A 7,174-nucleotide genomic window follows, 5' to 3' on the forward strand; every position below is an offset into this window, starting at 1 on the left:
AGGTATATTGGCACCTGCCACTCTCCCCCTTCACACATTTGAATCCACTCAATTATCCATTCTACAGATACCTATTCTGAACCTATTTTGTGCGAGGCTGGTATGAGCCCTCTGTAGGGAGAATACAACGATGTGGCTAACAAACCTACTGGGATGATGTCATACGTACAAAACATTGGAGCTAACTGCCCCACAAAGAAGAAATTCTTTTGGAAAGAAAGGTGCAACTGTGACCACTTAAATTATTACTCCTGACTGACAATGGACGGGATAGGATCGGGTAAGGTGGTGGTGATGCTCATTCCAACCTGAGCGAGAAGGTTGGAATTGTTCCTTCTCCATCGCAAACAGCCCTGGAGAAAAAAAAAAAAAGCCTCATTCAAATTTCAGAGAGGAGGAGCCTCTGAAAACTATCATCTTGAAATAAATCCTGAAGAGCGTTTTACAGCAGAAAGCGTTGGTGGTATAGTGGTGAGCATAGCTGCCTTCCAAGCAGTTGACCCGGGTTCGATTCCCGGCCAACGCAAATGTTTAGTATTTTTCCCATTTTTGGCTCTGACATTCAAAAGAAATAGGACACTTTCTGCGATTGTAGGGGAAAACTGAATCAGCCCCTCCGACAAATCCCCTCAAATTCCCTGAGGCTGGGGCAGGGTTGCTCACCTCGCTCCGTTTCGAGGCCGAGGGTCTTGAGAGATGATTTTGGGAAGTCAGGGTCCTGGGCATTAATATTGATCACACTGTACCATGGGATCAAGCCAGGTAGTCAATATGGGGGACGCAGGAGCTTTAGGAGGGAGAAGAGGAAAATCCAGTGTAATTTTTATTCAAGAAGTTCTTCCCTGAGTCATCTATGAGGCCTGGCTTTCTTCACTGCTGTTTTTTTCCCTAAGGGATGCAGCTATTCGAGTCTAGAATTAGGCTGGAATTTGAATCTCCATGGATCCCCACACCGGGAGATTTGCTCTTCCTTTTGGCTAGTCAGTCATTCCAACTTAGCTCACACTCAATACAAAGGCTCCTTAATTCACACAGGAAGGAGCACACAGTACCCTCCATAAATGTTCTGAAACTATAAAGAGGGGGAGGTCTCGGGCTTAGAAAATGAAATATCTTTGTTTTTTAAACAGAAATGTGAACAAATAGTATGAAACAGAGAGCCCTAAGGTCTTCTTACATTGAAAACTACTTAGGGACAGTGCTTTCCCCAAACTCAAGTCTTATTGTCCATGGTTGCACTCATTTCTTCCAGACTCAAGGCCAAAGGAAACCAGGATTCCTCACATGGGGAAAAGTAAGCAGAAGCAGAATGACCTGGCCTCTGGGAACCAGAGATGGGACTGACATAACTTGGAGTCAGGGACTCACCCACCCCCTTGGTCCAGTATTCCAAATGCCCCCTTGAATTCAATTATCATCTCTGTAGAGATCTACTTATCCAGACCTAACCTTTCTCTTGATCTCCATTCTTGTGACTCCAGCTTCCTATTGGACATTTTACGCTGGATGTCTAACAAACATCTTAGATTCAACATGTCCAAAACCGAACTCATTATTTTTCTTCCCAGTTCTCCCCTCTTCCTTATTTTCCTCTTACTCTCATGGATACCACCATCCCTCCATTCATCCAGGTTACAATCTATGTGTCAACCTCAACTACTCACACTCACCTCTCACATTCAATAAGTTGTGAAGTCCTGTCAATTCTACCTTTACAACATCTCTCACGTATGCCCTTTCTCTCTTCTGCCAATGTCATCACCATGATGCCTGAACTGTCAGGGTCCCTGACTCAAGTCTTACCCCATTCCAGTCTATTCTCCACTTTGAGCCCAAAGTGATCTTCCTAAAGCACAGGTCTGAACATGTTACCCTTCCCCCAGTCACCCTCTTCCTGATGGAACTTTGGATTATATTTATAAATTCAACAGTCTCTTGTGGCTCCCTATCATTCCCAAAATCAATATGAAATCCTCTGACCTGACCTGACCTCCCCTACCTTTCCAAACTTCTTATACCTTATACCTCTCCACATACTCTGGAATCCAGTGAAATCATCATCATAACAACTAACATTTATATAATACATACTATATGCCAGGCGCTATGCTAAGTGCTTTACAATTGTTATTTCATTTGACCCTCACAATAAACTCAGAAGGTAGATACTATTATTATCTCCATTTTATAGATGAGGAAACTAAGGTGAACTGAGTTTAAGTGGCTTGTCCAGGGTCATACAGCTAGTAAATGTCTGAGGTAGGATTAGAACTCACTTATTCCTGACTCAGTGCCCACTGGGCTCTCCTTAACTTTTCTTAGAGAAGACATTCCATTCTCATCTCTGGGCTTTTTAATCTGCTGACCATCGTGTCTGGAGTTCTCCCTTTTCTCCTCTCTGCCTCCTAGCTTCCTCATCTTTCTTCAAAGCCCAGCTAAAATCTCACCTTCTACCAAAAAAAATCATCCCCCTTAATTCCATGTGAATTATCTCCAATTTGTTCAAAAATAAATCTTGTTTGTATACAGTTGTTTGCATGTTGTCTCCCCCAATAGATTGTGAGCTCCTTGAAAGTAAGGACCATTTTTTGCCTTTCTTTGTATCCCCAGTGCCTAGCACAGTGCCAGACATATAGTAGTCACTTAAGTGCTTGATGATTTCTCTTTGCTGACTTTGTCTCTTTCCCTTCAGCATTCTCTTGGGATATCTCATTGGCCCCTTTACTCATGTCATCTGGTGGGAGATACTGCTGTAAGGCCTTGGGGTCTTCTCTCTATCAAGGTCATGTGGTCTCAAGAAATTGAACTTGGTCCTTGCCCTCTGCATTTTTCCTTTCTGTTCTAAGTGAAGGGAGTGGAATTTCTGATCTCATGACTTTCAAAAGATCAGGAGGGCACACCATTGCCCTATTATTTCGGAGTTTTGGAGCCAGCACACCACTGATGCCTGAAGAGGTAAGGATCGACCTTCATCAGTGACCTTTTGGACCCAGGCCAGCAAAATCTGAGATGAACAATGTTTTGTAGATTCTGAACTCAGAGAGGGTCTCTACCTGAGTTATTGGGGGGGGGATGTCTGTGCATTTGTATTTACTATATCTTTAAAGGAAATTTCTCATGTTATATCTTTGTAAATATTTTATTTTTTTCAATTACATGTAAAAATAATTTTAACCTTTTTTAAAAATTTGAATTCCAAATTCACTTCTTCTCTCCCCTTCCCCTCATTGAGAAGGCAATTTGATATAGGTAGTACATGTGCAATCATGCAAAACATATTTCCATATTAGTCATGTTGTGAAAGAAAACACAAAGAAAAAAACAGGAAAAATAAAGAAAAATTTTTTAAAAACATGCTGTGATCAGTATTCAGTCTTCATCAGGTCTTTCTCTGGAGATGAATAGCATTTTTCATGATAAATCTTTTGGAATTGTCTTAGATCATTATATTGCTGAGACTAGCTAAGTCATTCACAGTTGATCATCACACGACATTGCTGTTACTGTGTACAATGTTCTCCTGGTTCTGCTCACTTCACTTTGCATCAGTTTGTGTAAGACTTTCCAGATTTTTCTGAGATCATCCTGCTCGTCATTTCTTATAGCACAATAGTATTCTATCACAATCATATACACCAACTTGTTCAATCACTCCCCAATTGATGGGCATCCCCTCAATGTCCAATTCTTAGACACCACAAAAGAGCTGCTGTAGATATTTTTGTATACATGGGCCCTTTTCCTTTTGTTGGTTTGTTTTGTTTGTTTGTTTTTTTCTGATGTGTTTGGAATACAGACCTCCTAGTGGTATTGCTGGGTCAAAGGAATGTACAGTTTTATAGCTCTTTGAGCATAGTTTCAAAGTGCTCTTCAGAATGGTTGGATTAGTTCACAACTCAACCAATAGTGTATTAGTGTCCCAATTTTCCCATATCCCCTTCAACATTTGTCATTTTCCTTTTCTGTCATATTAGCCAATCTGATAGGTATGAAGTTGTACCTCAGAGTTGTTTTAATTTGCATTTCTCTAATCTATGGTTATTTAGAGTACTTTTTCATGTAACTATAGATAGCTTTGATTTCTTCTGAAAACTTCCTGTTCATATCTTTTGACCATTTATTGTTTGTCCTTTGTTTTTGAAAATGATTAATGACATCATAGGATGATGTCTTCACTTGAGTATGAATTAGGTGTAAGTGAGGCAGAGTTGAGCAAAGTTGTCAGCCTCCCTCTCTCTTCCAGAGTCATTGAAGTCCAGGGGCAGGACAAACGTCAAGACCACTGGTGATGGCCCAGGATGCATTACCTTGGCATCCTTGATGTCTGACCAAGCCCTAAGCACTCCACAGTGCCTACTTCAGTTACCTTCAAGGCTATTGGAACAAATTGTTCCCATCCACCCATTCTTTTGGGGAGCAGGGGACATCTTCACATGCTTGCAGCAGACATTCCCTTAACTTACCAATGGGTTTCAGGCCTGTCGATTACCTTCAACCTGATTTAGCTATCTGCCAAGACAGTTTTACTGGGGTTGCTGTGCATGCTACAGCTTCTTGGAGGTGTAAGTTGAGTGACCCGTTGGACGTGAAAGGTGGATGAGCAGCCCTGAAAAGTGTTCATTAAATCCTCACACCAGAGGTGCTAGTAATCCCTTAGCATTCCATATACCCCTTTGACTAAGTGTTATTATTTGACCATTTATCAATTGGGGAAATGACTCATCCTGCTTCTCCCCACCCCAATTTATTTTTCTCTCTCTCTCCTTGTAGGAATGTAAACAGTTTAACCTTATTGAATCTCTCATGATTTCTCTTTCATGTTTACTTTTTTATGCTTCTCTTGAGTCTTGTATTTGAATGTAAAATTTTTTATTCAGCTCTGGTCTTTTCATCAGGAATGCTTAGAAGTCCTCTATTTCATTCAAGGTCCATTCCCTCCCCATCCCCCAAAGATTATACTAATTCTGCTGGGTAGGTGATTCTCGGTTGTAATCCTAACTCTTTTGTCCTCTGCAATATCATATTCCAAGCCCTCTGATCCTTTAACTAGAAGCTGCTACATCTTGTGTGATCCTAACTGTGGCTCTACATTTGAATTGTTTCTTTTTGGCTGTGGGTAATATTTTCTCCTTGCCCTTGGACTCTGACCTGGAACAAAGTATAGGCATTGCATCAAGGTCCAGCTCCCAGTGCCAGCAAAGAGCCCCATGTAATCTCCTTATGACCAGTTGTCTTTCTCTCTTACTCTGTGGGGTGAGAGCTCTGGCAGCTGCCACCACCAATTCAGTCATCCCCAAGGCCTGCTGCTGACTTGCTGGGGTGCATGTACTCTCACTCCAGTGACACAGACCTTTCCTGCTGATATTCTTAGTTGTCTTGGGCTGGAAAATTGTTTCACTCTGTCCTTTTGATGGTTCTGCTGTTCCGGAATTCATTTTGAGATGTTTTTTAACATTGCTTGGGGGGGAATTTGGGAGAGATCAAGTGAATCGCTGGCTTTGTTCTACCATCTTGCCCCGTGTTATACTTTAAAGTATATATCCCTTTACAAAAGCCAAATGATGTTAAGTTGTCAAAAAGAACCAGGGAACTGTAGGGAGAACACCACCAGGGGTGGCTTGAGACAATGGCATTAGAGACACCCTCAACTGCACAGAGTACACTAGAACCCTGAAGGCCCAGAAAATACTACACTATCATAGTACCTTTTACAAATTGGCCTTCATAAATATTTATTTATTTGAAATAAGAACCTTTACTGCTCTTAGGCCTGGGAGCAGAGACAAGTAGTGAATAATAACCATCCTAAGGAACAATTAGCTGGCCTACTAGACAAATTTAGATCATCAAACTAAAGACACTCAAGGGAAAACATCACTACAAATATTCAAGGCAAAATGTCCTCTACAAAATACGTGAAAAATGTGTCTTTACAATTGCTAAGTCACCACCAAGGATTCAAAAGCCTCCTCATTGAGTCCTCTTGCTTCTTAACTCTATTCCCCCCCATCCACCCATCTTCTCTTGCGATCATGTTCTTCAGGCCATCTCCATCAAGGAAAAGAAGTCATACATGTCTTCTTTCCATAACCTCTACTCTTTCCATCTCTTTGCTGATGGAAGTGTAATAGGCGCCGACTCATATATATACCCAATCAGCTTGCTTGGCTCATACAACATCTCTATGTGAAAAGGTCAGGGAGCTTGCTTCCAGGACCATTGTGATTATATGTGAGTGAAGTGTCCTGGAAGACTGGGAGCATTCATAGACCTTCTGTAACTGATTCTAGTCTACTAACCATGTAATGATGAAAGGCACTTTGATTGATCATGGAGGCATTCAAAAAGGCCTTTCCAACTGGAAAACTAATTCCTCTTTTGCCCCAAATGCTCCTGAAAGATCTCAATGACTGGTGGTATCTTTTGAAAAATCATGGTGTAAGAGGATAGACCATGAGGCTTTCTACCTGCAACCCCTCCCCCCCCACATGGCCTAATAAAAGGGCTTCCATTCTTAGTCTCTTCTTTGTAGTTTCTCTTCTTTTTTTTGCCCCTAGATGAAGAGAATGGAGCTTCTGTGACCTTGTGAGTTTGAAATGTGCAGAGTACTTTGACATTCCAGTGTTCTGGAATCTGAGCATTTGTACCAGAGCAGCATCAATTTCCCAAAGAGCAAGGAGTGATCTTCATGAGTGACCTTCTGGACCCAGACCAGTGGAAACTGAAACAAAGGATCATCTGGAAGTCATATCTCACCTGGAGATGAGCTTGGTGGGAACAAGGCTATTTAAGAACTGAGCTCAGGCATATCCCTGCCTTAACTGCCCCATCTTGTCCCATGAGGAATTTTTCATTACCTTTTCTTTCATCCATAGCCTTACGCTGGAAGGAGTAAGGAACCTAAGGCTTGGAGGTCACATGTGGCCCTCTAGGTCCTCAAATGTGTCCTTTTGACTGAGTCTAAGTTTTACAGAACAAATCCTTTTGTTAGGGGGATTTGTTCTGAGAAGTTGGGACTCAGTCAAAAGGTCGCACTTGAGGACCTAGAGGGCCACATGTGGCCTCTCGATCTCAGGTTCACCACTCCTCTCTTGAAAGGGAGGCCAGAGTAACCCATATAGACTTACTACGTTATAAAGACCCATTTACTATCCCATCACTGGGTCTGCGCTCA

General features: G+C 41.8%; 1 non-coding gene across 1 annotated transcript; it reads left to right on the forward strand.

The window, feature by feature from the left end:
* Positions 1–454: 454 nt before the first annotated feature.
* TRNAG-UCC lies at positions 455–526 on the forward strand. The gene has a single exon. It is a non-coding gene; the product is annotated as a tRNA-Gly (tRNA).
* The last annotated feature ends 6,648 nt before the right edge of the window (positions 527–7,174 follow it).

The sequence above is a fragment of the Vombatus ursinus genome, unplaced genomic scaffold (assembly GCF_900497805.2).
Source record: "Vombatus ursinus unplaced genomic scaffold, bare-nosed wombat genome assembly UNPS02014768.1, whole genome shotgun sequence".
NCBI classification, from domain to species: Eukaryota; Metazoa; Chordata; class Mammalia; order Diprotodontia; family Vombatidae; genus Vombatus; species Vombatus ursinus.